Source organism: Globicephala melas, chromosome 10 (assembly GCF_963455315.2).
Source record: "Globicephala melas chromosome 10, mGloMel1.2, whole genome shotgun sequence".
NCBI lineage: Eukaryota > Metazoa > Chordata > Mammalia > Artiodactyla > Delphinidae > Globicephala > Globicephala melas.
The window spans coordinates 55,599,710-55,613,242 of record NC_083323.1 but is presented as its reverse complement, the minus strand read 5'-3'; the positions used below and the strand labels follow the sequence as shown (position 1 = coordinate 55,613,242).

Here is a 13,533-nt window from a genome sequence, read left to right as displayed (position 1 = left end):
TTAACAGTAATCAAAAGAAATCTGGAGTGTATATATTAATATTAGACAAAATGTATTTGAAAATATGTGAGTCAGTTCATACAGAGAATACAACTTCTAAATAATTATGAATAAAACACATGAAACAAAAACTATAAAACTATAAAGAGAAATAGACATATCTATAATTTTAGTATAAAATTTCATACTCCTCTCACAATAATTGATAGAAAAAGTAGTCACAGAAATTGGTAAAGTTATAGGATATTTGAACAACGTTTCAACCATTTTAACCCACTTCATATTTACTGAATGCTCCACCCAGGAAAAAGTAGAATAAACATCTGTTAGAAGTGTACCACGTACCGTAAGCTAACACATATATATGGAATCTAAAAAAAAAACTGGTTCTGAAGAACCTAAGGGCAGGACAGGAGTAAAGACGCAGACATAGAGAATGGACTTGAGGACACGGGGAGGGGGAAGGGTAAGCTGGGACGAAGTGAGAGAGTGGCATGGACATATACACACTACCAAATGTAAAATAGACAGCTAGTGGGAAGCAGCCGCAAAGCACAGGGAGATCAGCTCAGTGCTTTGTGTCCACTTAGAGAGGTGGGATAGGGAGGGTGGGAGGGAGATGCAAGAGGGAGGAGATATGGGGATATATATATATATGTATAGCTGATTCACTTTGTTATACAGCAGAAACTAACGCACCATTGTAAAGCAATTATACTCCAATAAAGATGTTAAAAAAAAGAAGTGCACCAACTAAGATCGTATTCTGTGCCATAAAAAGACTAAGTAAATATAAAGGCCTTCATGAAAAGCTCAAACGTATATCTACCGTATGACACAGCTATTACACTCAAGTATTTACTGAAGAGAAATGGAAATGTATTTCTGTACAAAGAATTGTACACAAATGCCCATAGCTATTCAGTTGTTAATAGCCCAAACTGGAAGCATCCTAAATGTCAACAACATGTAAATAGATAAATAAATTGCACTATATCTATAATACTTTTCAGCAATAAAAAGCAATGAATTCTTGACACACACAAAAACATAGATAAATCTCAGAATAATTATGCTGAGGGAAAGAAACCAAAGAGAGTACATATTGTGTGATTCCTATTATATAAAATTCTAGAAAATACAAACTAACTAATAGTAACAGAAAACAGATCAGTGGTTGCTTAGGGAAAAGAAATAAGGGCAGGAGGAATAAATTGCAACGAGGCCTGAGAAGCCTTTGGGTGTGATTAATATTTCATTTTCTTGATTGTGGAGTTAGTTTTATGGTTGTACATATACATCAAAATGTCAAACTATACACTCTAAATATGTGTAGTTTATTGCATGTCAGTTATAACTTCAATAGAGCTGTTCGAATAAAATAGCCATCTATATGACCTCCTGAAAAACATCATTGAGGTATCTGAAATTTACACACAAAAATCTAAAGAATACCAGGGTCAAAAGAAATGACCAACAAAATACAGGATCACTTATTTTCTAAAGTTGCCCCTTCATTAACTTATCCAGAAGAAACAAAAATAATGGAAGGATTTTATCATGATACTTATGAAATATTCCCTGGGAATAATTCAGGCTTACAGGAACATGCTTTCATGATTTAAACCTCTAGTGACGTTAAGTGCACAGCAGAAGTAATTCATTTAATGGTTCCTCAGTGACCTAAAAGAATGAACACACCTGTCAAGGTTTCTAACCAAGTCTTATGCCAGAAGAAGGAAACTAACTGACAAAAAAAAGCTTTTCCTTTTTAATTTTCATTAACCCTCACAAAATTACAAAGGCATATTAGTCTAATGCAGTTCCAGATTTACATAAATTACATGTAGATTAACAGTGCTTATTTTTTTTTTTTTGCGAATTCCTGCATCAAATTACTTTTGTTCGGGAGTTGGATATAAATTTTGCATTTCTTATAAGTAATTAAACATAGGTTGTCTTTTCTTAGATTACTAATGTCCTTTGGATCTTTCATTTTAATAAGCTTGGTGACTTTTCCTTGTTTAGCTCTCATGTGCAAAATGCTGAATTCTCTAACGGAAAGATAATTAGAAGGAAAAAAAAATCCTGGTGGCACCAATAAGATTTCAAACAGGTTTAATAATGCCATTCTACCAATATTCAGCATATCTTTTGCTACTATATTTTAATATCTGTATCCTATACGTAAAGATGCCATAATTCAATAGAAAAACATGAGTAAACAGTGATTTAATGAATGTGGAACAAACGAATAAAAACATTCGACTAAAGTATAAATTTCATATTTATGGTTTAGTAGGGCAGAAATGGACTAGGTATTAAAAGAACTAAATTTTGAACCATGATTTACCCTTTATAAGTTATGTGACTGAGCAGTACAATATGCTATTGCCATTCTTCTCAATGTCACAATCATTGTTTTAAGATTATTTCGTAATATTCTGTTTCATGAATGTACCATGATTAACTTCACAACTTCCCTAATTTGGGACGTTTAAGTGATATCCAAGCATTACCTCCCCCACCCATAGAGTTACAAGTAGTAATATGGTAATTAGTTTTCACAGTGGTCTGTACACAGCAATATTCTCACTTCCATAACATTCATGTATCAAGATAGGCCACAAATCCCATTGACGTGAAAATGAGACTCATGGTCAGTCAGAAAACCAAAAGCTCCTCAAGATAGAAATTAAACAAAGCACATATGACCCAAAATGGTTCCACCTCTAATTCCCGATTCTTTCATCATCGGCCTCTCCAACACCATGCCTTTTGTTCCCTAATGGGCCATGATCTTTCATGCTTCTGTGCCTTTGCACATGTGGCATCCCCTCTCCTAGAAACCACTTACCTACTCCTCCACTCCACGTGGCAAAATATGACTTACTTTTCAAAGTTCAGCTGAAATGTACCTTTTTGATTACTCCCCAGTTCTCCAAATTGATTTAGTTACTTCTTCCTTTGTTTTCCTCAGTTTTTACCTCTCATATAATCCTATATGCTCAATAAGATTTAGACCAGATTCTTTGAAACAACATATGTCCAGTTCTGAAGACTCACTAGTCTTGCAGCTGAATAAAAGTCAATGATTTTAGGACTTTCCTGGTGGTGCAGTGGTTAAGAATCCGCCTGCCAATGCAGGGGACATGGATTCGATCCATGGTCTGGGAAGATCCCCCATGTCATGGAGCAACTAAGCCCGTGCACCACAACTACTGAGCCTGCGCTCTAGAACCTGCAAGCCACAACTACTGAGCCTGTGCACCACAACTACTGAAGCCCGTGAGCCTAGAGCCAGTGCTCTGCAACAAGAGAAGCCACCGTGATGAGAAACCCACGCACCACAATGAAGAGTAGCCCCCTGTTGCTGCAACTAGAGAAAGCCCGTGCAACAACAAAGACACAATGCAACCAAAAATAAATAAATAAATAAAATAAAATTTTAAAAGTCAATGACTTTAAATTTAATTTAATTGGTGTAATGGACTGAATGCTTATATCTCCCTCAAAATGTATCTGTTGAAATCCTAACCAAATGATGGTATTATGAGATGGGGCCTTTGGGAGGTGGTTAAGTGGATCCTTCATGAATGAGATTAGTGCCCTTTTAAAAGAATCCCAGAGAGCCCTTTCCCCGCTTCTCCCATGTGAGAACACAGTGAGAAGATAGCCATCCATGATCCAGGAAGTGGACTCTCACCAGACACCAAATCTACCAAATCTGCTGCCTCCTTGATCTTGGGTTTCCCAGCCTCCAGAACATAAAAAATAAATGTCTGTTGCTTAAGCCACCCAGTCTATGAAATTTTATTACAGCAGCCCAAACAGACGTATTGGTGATTGACACAAAAAAAAAAAGGAGAGGAAGACATGAGATAAGGAGGCAAAGAAAAGTTTATTATCCTACAGGGTGATTTGTCCTACAGGGTGGAGTAATTCACATTCCCTCCACACTAGTTCTTAGAATATTTTAATTTGTTTGTCAATGTAAAAATCTACTTTTTCAGAGCCTTAAAAAAAACCAAGTCAGAACTTTTTCTTCAGTGTCCACCAAATGAGCAAAAAAAAACAAAAAACAAACAAACAAAAAAACCCAGAAAACTATCCTCTAACATTGAAATCAACAGTGCAGAAACCTGGGGGTGAAAGTGAGGCTGAAGGTGGGGGACAGAGCAGGGGAGCAGAAACATGATTATAGACCACAGACGAGCTTGCCTTTTCCCATCTTCCAGGAGAATGTGAGTGTCAAGAACAAAGCCTATAATATTAGTAACTGGACTTCGGAGTATGGAGAGAGGAATAATGGGTATGATTATTAGGGCAAGCAATGACAGTCATTTCAATTAGCACAGGCACCAATAAAAACAAATTGGAAATAAAAAGAAGACAAAATCAACATGAAATTAACAGAAGTAGCCCCTCCCACTCTTACATGTCAAGAGTGTAACCTTACTGGTTTCTGAGCTGATAAACTGTCCTCAGAGTTGTATACTTTGCTTTACAAATAGCAATAAATAGGTCTGCAGTTTAACCCAAATCTTTAGTAAAACAAGTTTTACATTTATTTTTATAATAAGCTTATTATTTGTTTCTGTCTAGAGTACCTATTTAAGAACCAAATAGATTTAAGGTTCTTAACACCTAAATGTATAAGACCCAATCTGATGACTGCAACCATACCTCAGAAAAAGCCAATTGCCCCTAATTTGGTTCATAGTTATGGAAGACCTGAAAATTGATTAGATGCAGTTATGGAAGCCTGAAGGAGTTTCCCAGGGGAAGCCATATATCTAGATAATTCCCAAGAAACTTGAGTTTCATAAGAAATTATTACTGAAGAGTTTTGGGATCTAATCGTATTTATTATATTAACAGAAAACACATAAGCTCTAATTGTAGGTCAGAAATTAAGATGCGAAACAAGGAAGTCTGCTTCTTCTTGGAGAATCTAACAGTACAGATCTTACAAAGTACAGAAAATCTCAAGTCTGAGATTTAAATTTCTATCTGTGTTCTAAAAAATACAGAGTCAAAGTCATATGCTGCTAGGAAAAAGTGGTCAAAATGTGAACCTTAGAAAAGGAGTATTGCATATTTATGGAGAATAAATTTTATACTGTAAATTATAAATAATGTACTATAAATTAATTTAATATGATAATGTTTTAAGTACTTTTATCTTTATTATGTATTACATAATACATTTTAATATAGGAAGATAATTTTTTATTTAAAGTTTGGCCATTCGTCAAGGATTAAAGGCTTTTTAAAAATCTGCCTTTTTGGTACATGTTTTTTTTTTTTTAAATCTCAAGATAATGTATCTGTAGGTCAAATATCTACAATTTTACATGGTTTAACCCCCAAATAATAATCTAATGAATATAACTGCAAACACAATAAAAATAATTTTATAAAATATAAAAAGAAATTGTCCTCCAAGGAGGACAAAATGAGAATGTTGAGGCAGCTAAACTGAATAATTACAGAAAGCCAAGGGCCAAAATATGCTGCATATTGCATTAGTATTTTTAATATATTCTAAAACTGAATTGTATAGCTGAGCCCATGGGTTGCATTTTAAAGAAAGAAAGAACCTGCTAAAAATCAAATTTTCAGTATTTCCTCTGCTTAGGGATTTAGTCACAAAACTGTCAATATCATCATTAAATCAGCATCAACAATATGAAACATTTGCATTTTACATATTATGTCATGAAGTGGTTCATAGTAAATCTCTCAGTGATAATGGATTCCAAAGTGTCAGATATGTTAAACATATTTTCCTCATATACTATAAAACTTATCTACAAACATAAGAAAATTATACCATGAATTGTGTTAAAAATTGGCTAACCAGTTGTTTTATAAATCAAGTCATTCATATTATGAGAAAATAGAAATTGAATTTCAAATAATAAAAAGTATATATTTGGGGGCTTTTGGTTACATACAGTTTACGAAGATCTTTTAACCATAAATACACACTTTGTCTTTCACCTTACATGTTTTAATTTGCGCTAGCCACAAAGGACCTCACTTAAAATGTCCTAGGAGGGATATTCTGTTTTATTTTCACTATATTAAAGTTTTTCAAAGTTTTTCTTTTGCCATGTCTACCAGAAGGAATCCCATTACACAGCTACAGGAAGAAAGACAGGATGTGAGAGAGAGGGCAAAGTAGGAAGGAGACCTTCTGAAGTCAGGTTGCTTTCATAGGCAAAATGTTCCTTCGTAGAAGTAAAAATGGTGAAATTATGGTGATATGTCACATTTACCTAGCACTCAATTTTCAAAATACTTTCTGTACTCTACCTTATGTGCAGAGAGGTTAGATGTATAGTACGTTATCAAGTATCAAATGTCAACATGGCAAACGACAGACAAGGCACTGGACCAAGATACAAAACAAGCTAATAGGTAGATAAGTAGGTAGGTAAGTGATAGAGGAGATTTCTTCTAGAGCCTATACTAGGACATAAAAATTGGTTTGCCTAGAGCATGAATTAATGCTATATGTTTTTATATACTATATGACTATGCAGTCATACACAGTTAATTTTCTATATTATATTTTAACACTTTATATTCACATGTAACAGTTATTTTCTACACCCAAAATTAGAGTACTCTTGGCATTAATAATTAACCAAAGCTATCTAACACAAACACACAGCATAACCTAGTCTTCATAATTAAACATTAAATCCAAAAAATCTATTTATAGTTGATTATAAAAGATTTAAGTTTTCCATTTATAAAATTTATCACAAATATCTTAGAATATTAAAAAATTGTACCTTAGGCTTCCCTGGTGGCGCAGTGCTTGGGAGTCCGCCTGCCAATGCAGGGCATGCGAGTTTGTGCCCTGGTCCGGGAGGATCCCACATGCCGCGGAGCGGCTGGGCCCGTGAGCCATGGCCGCTGAGCCTGCGCGTCTGGAGCCTGTGCTCCGCAATGGGAGAGGCCACAGCAGTGAGAGGCCTGCATACTGCAAAAAAAAAAAAAAAAAAAAAAAAAATTGTACCTTAAGAGACTAACTTTAAAAATAAAATTACAATTTTTACTGTCATAGATAAGAACAAGTAAAATACTCTTTCACTCAGGAACACAGCATTTGTTTCCCAAGTTTAAATAATAAGAATATTTCAATAATTTCCATTTCATAGATATAATTTTTTATTGTAACATTTCTGGGGAATTTGATCTGTCACAAATCTGAAAATATACACTAATTTGATAAATCAAGTTCTCGATATATTTTTCCATGATGCCCCACTGACCTTTAGAAAAGATATGTTATTTTCTTTCTAACATCTTATCTGATCTCGAGAAGAACATGAGTAAAACACAAAAAGGCTTTGCACTCTGAATCTCAAGGTGACATTTAAGACTGACATCCAGCTAGCAGAAGATCTCAAAATTTTTTCCTTGTCCCATGGGGATAAGCAAATCATTAATATGAGAAGGTATCAGGCTAGTAAGTGCTTTAAATGTCAACAATAAAACTTTAAAATCAATGCAAACCCTGACAGGAAGCCAATATGAAAACTGGAGACAAAAGTGATGTACTTTGAACAGGTAAGTAGCCTCACGCTGAATGAACTGAACCTTAGAGACTGATTTATCAAGAAATCGAAACATCAAGATGTTGAACCAGTCCAGGCTCAGTGATTATCACATTGCAGTAGTTTCAGTACCATTTATACTCCTCTTTGCTCTACTCAAATGATGTGCTATAGAAGATAACTAGTTCTTAATAGATTTTAATCATTTTACACTGAAACCAATGACTAGACTCAAATTAATAGTAACACTAACCTTCATCCCAGCTTACCCTTCCCCCTCCCCGTGTCCTCAAGTCCATTCTCTACGTCTGTGTCTTTATTTCCGTCCTGCCCCTAGGTTCTTCAGAACCTTTTTTTTTTTTTTTTTTAGATTCCATGTATATGTGTTAGCATACGGTATTTGTTTTTCTCTTTCTGACTTACCTCACTCTGTATGACAGACTCTAGGTCCATCCACCTCACTACAAATAACTCAATTTCGTTTCTTTCTATGGCTGAGTAATATTCCATTGTATATATGTGCCACATCTTTATCCATTCATCTGTTGATGGACACTTAGGTTGCTTCCATGTCCTGGCTATTGTAAATAGAGCTGCAATGAACATTGTGGTACGTGGCTCTTTTTGAATTATGGTTTTCTCAGGGTATATGCCCAGTAGTGGAACTGCTGGGTCTAAGTGAGAGAGTGGCATGGACTTATATATACTACCAAATATAAAATAGATAGCTAGTGGGAAGCAGCCTCATAGCACAGGGAGATGGGCTCGGTGCTTTGTGACCAACTAGAAGGGTGGGACAGGGAGGGTGGGAGGGAGACGCAAGATGGAGGAGATATGGGGATATATGCATATGTATAGCTGATTCACTTTGTTATAAAGCAGAAACTAACACACCATTGTAAAGCAATTATACTCCAATAAAGATGTTAAAAAAAATAGTAACACTAACCTTTGCACAATATTTTATAGTTCACAGCATTCAAATAGAATTCTACATGATCAAGGAACAAGGAGATTCACAATTGAAAGAATATATTTACACACTTACTTTTGTGCTATTATTATGATAATGAACTTAAAATTGTTGAATACAAATGTTAAAAAGTGAGAGCTATGTGGTTCTAAAAGTTACTCCTGGTGTGCAAAATTTATGGAGAATTGTTCCAATTCCTTTTCAATATATTATTTTCCATTTCATACCTTATGTAATCATAATAATAGAATCAATAATATTAGTAACAATAATAGCTAACACTAACGGACCATTTATCGTGAGACATGCATTGACTGATTTAATCACCATTGTTACTACCCACATTTTACAGATGAGGAAACTGAGGCAGAGACAACGCGAAGTGACTAAGATTCCACAACCTGTAAATGTTAGAACTAGGATTCTGACCCCAGAAACTACTATATCACATTTATCATATATACACACACTATTTTAATATATATGCTAAGGTATTCATATGTGTGTTAAACTTGAAAATCATGATATAATTCTCATATTGCAAATAGTAAAAAAAAAAAAAAAAAAAAGCAAAGTGAGAAGTAAATACAGTCTGCAAAAAATACCACCCTTTTCTTAGTGAAAAAAATCTTTTGATGCCAGTGTTCATACACAAGTGACTAATGCATACATCATTCTATTGGGCTTTGCTTTATTGCTCTTTGCAGATATTGTTTTTTTATAAATTGAAGGTTTGTGGCAACCCTGCTTTGAGCAAGTCTGTAGGCAGCATTTTTTTTCTGACTTTGTGTCTCTGTGTCACATTTTGGTAATTCTTGCAATATTCCAAACTTTTTCATTACTGTTATATTCGCTATGATGATCTGTGATCAGTGATCTTTGATGTCACTACTGGAAAAAGAGTAGGACTTACTGAAGGCTCAAATGATGTAATAAAGTAGTTTTAAATTAAGGTATGTAGATTTTTTAGACATAATACTACTTAATAGACTACAATGTAATGTAAACATAAATTTATACCTACTGGGAAACCAAAAAGTATGTGACTCGCTTTATTGCAATGGTCTGCAACCAAACCTGCCATATCTCCAATGGATGTCTGTATTTCAAATGTCAGTGACTGGAAAAGTAGTTCTGTGGGCTTTTTTTCTTTTCTTAAAAGAACCCTACGGAGTGTGCTTGCATTTATTACATAGGATTGGGTAACTGCAAAACACACAAAACTCCTCCAGGTGTACTTACATAAGCCTTTGTTAAAAGTAAAGGATGTGGTACAACAGAAGAACGTGCAGGCAACTGTCCAGGGCTTCCAGCCCCAGGGTCCTTTCTCAGTCACATAGAATGTACTTTGTTTTTATATTGTAAACTGCCATGTTATGTACCAAGTACCTTGATTTCAAGAGAACTCAGGGAAAATTTACTCAGGGTAGAGCTCGGGTCTTTCATAACCTGCTACTCAGGTAAAAACAGCCAGGCTCTGTAACCAATTAAAACAGGTACAAAACATCAATATAAATGTTTCTACACAGTGTAGACAAGCGTGCCCCCGGCGCCTCCAGGAAGTTTGAACTTTTAACACCACATTACGTATCACTAATTAATACATCTCACCCTTACCTTGGCCATGGATCAGTTGCAGATTTCCAGGCATCCACAGACATAAGTGTAAAACTTTCCTAGTCCAGTTGTAAGATAACAAGATCTAACACAGAGCTCACTGTTGAGTGAGGCAATTTATCGAGCAAGTGCTCAGAAAGTACCAGGGGCTCTCTGGACACTTAACTAAAACAATAACTTCTCTCTCTTTTGGTCCCATGTCCTGTTACAAATATACCACCCTCCTTTGGAAGGAGTGATGGCAAAATTAAGAAGTCGGTATTTACTACAGAACTAAGCGTGGGGGGAACGCCCACAGTCAAAAAAATGAATGATAAAGTGAAACCCATTAAAGAGAGGGGAAAAGTGAGAACATGGGAGAGAGCGCCCTACGCTGGGATTGGGAGATGCAACTTCAGTGCCCTTTTTCTTTGCTTCTTAGACAGATGCAGACACAAAATTAGATGATGGGATTATCAACAGGAAGAGACAAAGCATGAGACAACCCATCTGAGCAAGCTGGAAACTGAATATTCACTTATTGCTCAGAAACTGTAACATAAAATTCATGCTCTTCCAATGTGACTGGTGCCAATATAAATTACGTGACAGCTCAGAAGCATAATTTTTCCTAGATGTAGAAGAGGAGTTACAAGTCAGAATGTTGTTATGGTCACTTTTTCTCTGCACTGTATGTAATAAACATGTTGCATTCACCACAATCCCTACCTGAGGATGCTAACTATATGTTACATATTGACTCTACGTTATTTATTTATTGCTGATGTGGTAACCTTATTATGCATCTGATAAATATTATAACATTTCTTTTTATTTTAAAATAAATATTATAAAGTGAAATTCAAAGACAGCGAGGCTTTTTCCCCTCTCGCGAGGGCTGGGTAGCTCTACAAGTGTTCAAGCCTATTGTTCAAGTAGGTGGAGGCTGATGGAGCTGGTAGAAACATGTAGGTGGTATACATGGAGAAACTAAAATGGAGACACACGATCCTTTAAAAAGAGTGAAATGTGCAGTCAGACTATCATCTCTACTGTTACTTGTAATATGAATTATATCTTTTATAGTATATCTTCCAATGAACTTGTTATATATCTTAAAGGAAGCTGAAAGTGTTAATATCAAGAGTCATACTGACCAAAACAGCTATGATAAAAGCAGCAAACTGTCTTTACTGCTATAAAATTTCCATATCCTCATTCATATCAAACGTGAACGTGAAACAGCAGGACATCAAATTACTTTTGCCTTCTTACAGCCACTCATGCGAAGTTTATGAAAAAGCTTGAATACTGATCATGCTACAGGGAGTGTGCAGAAATGAGTCTTCGAAAGTAGTGCTTATAATCAGTGAGCTACATCTTTTACTATCATCCGTTCATGCTGATATCTTCTTGGTAAGTAATTTTCTATTTCTGACTTTACTCTTTATAGCTGGGGTTGAGAGCCCTACAAAAGTAGTCAGTGGAGGTCCAAACAGTAGAAAGTAGAAGAATGGGTTGAAAATCATCCAGGAAATGCACACGAGGGATATATATTAGTAAGTAGTGGGCATCCATCCACGAAGACTGGAGTATGAGGCAGAAGTCATGGTCTCTCAAAAACATGAGATACTTTGGAGAAAATACCAACCTCCCTTCCCTGGTGAGCAGAAGCCAATGTGGTCTTGATCATCAGGAACAAAATCTGGGCAAGGGAGTAGATGAGGCAGGTTTGGTTGTTGTTGTTGTTTGTTTTGGGTTTTTTTTATAGTAGGTTGGAAGAAAGATGAAATGAATCATCCTGCCTGGGTCAGAGGGTCAACAACAGAGATGGACTGATATATTGAATGTGGTAGGATGGTGAGAGAACAAAACCTAGATCCCAATTGAAGGGTCTACAGCAGAACCAGACAAGTTAGTAAGGCTTTAGAAAGTACAGCGGGGGTTTAACAGAGGAAAATGTAAGTTGAAAGTTGGAGTAGGAAGACTTTATTAAGTACCTTGGATTGTAAAGTAGCTGTGAATAGAGTTGAGAGTAAGGCAAGACTGATGTCCCAGAGAAAGTGGAAAACTAATGTGGAGTTAATTACAGGAGAGGAGGCAGAGATCAAGTTACTGGAAGCACAAAATAAGACTTTATTTTACTTTACTTTACTTTGAGACTGAAGTAAAAGAGCTATTTTTAAAATATTACTTACAGTAATATTAAGAATAGGTAAAACTAGTCACTTATACTCCACCCAATGACTCTCTGACAGATTGTTCCTGCCTTTAAGTAGCTATTTCAAAACAAGAGGAATTCCTTTAAAGATGGAGAAATTTTAGAGCACTCATTTCCAAAACAATAGTCATTCACTGTTAAGTTGGAAAGAATTTCTTAAAGATGAATGTCTCAGATACATATGCTTGCCTCATTTCTAAATAACATAATCATATTTAGGAAATACGTTTGCCACAAGACTGAACATGAAAGTGTCTGTAATTATCTACAGATATAATAGTATGGAAAAAAATAAGGGACACACCCAGACTTGAATATCCAGGAGAGTTTGTATCTGTTTTAACTGTCTTTTTACCCTGGAGTAATATTGACTTGGTACAGGTACAGTAATATTGACTTGAAAATGGTTTACCATTTTCAAAATGTTTCACAATTTTAATGCCATTTTAAAGTTCTTCTTTTAAATATGTGGCAAGCTTGAAATTGCAAAGCCAAACTATCAATAAGAGAAGGATAAAAGCCATAAGAGCCAAACTAACAAAAAAGCTATCTTTGCCATCTTGTACTTTTGTTACTGAGAAAGAGAAGATAATGTGTAAAGATCATCTGAGATGAAGACATTAAGAAAGGGGTAATTAAATGAAAGCATCTGAAATACATCTGGTAGTTCATTAAATACAGTATTCTGTTTTAACTAAAGACATACATGATGCTCTAGAGTGGTGCTTGAGATGTGGCTACTGGAACTGAGGAAGTGAATTTTTATTTAATTTAATTTAATTTTAAATAGCTACCTATTGAACAGCATAGGTCTAGAGAAAGTAAAAGCTGATCTCTAAACAAAGAGAGGAAACGTTTTCTTCATGTAGCACTTCATTTAAAAGTTGAGAGAAAAAATTTGAAAGCATCTTACAACATGCTCAAAACTCTCAAAATAAACTGAAATTAGTAGACAGAGTAGTTTAAGTCAAACATACATGTCAAAAAGTGAGCATTTTGCTATATACTCACATATATGGGATTATAGGAACATTTTATAGAATGGTCAACCATCAAAAGAGAGTATGAAAATTTAGAAAATATGAGATATCAACATTAACACCATTGCGTTTATTTTGTAAATAGTTTTTGTGAAACACACCTGCTGATCCTAGCTCTGTTATGAAGCT

At 35.2% G+C, this 13,533-nt stretch overlaps 1 long non-coding RNA gene across 2 annotated transcripts in view; it reads right to left on the bottom strand.

Moving 5' to 3' along the window:
• Nucleotides 1–13,533, bottom strand: part of LOC115858527 (uncharacterized) — a 235,233-nt gene that overhangs the window by 187,716 nt on the left and 33,984 nt on the right. For both annotated transcript variants that reach the window (XR_009565406.1, XR_009565407.1), the window contains exon 2: nt 6,807–6,997. This is a non-coding gene — a long non-coding RNA (uncharacterized lncRNA). The remainder of the gene's footprint in view (nt 1–6,806; nt 6,998–13,533) is intronic.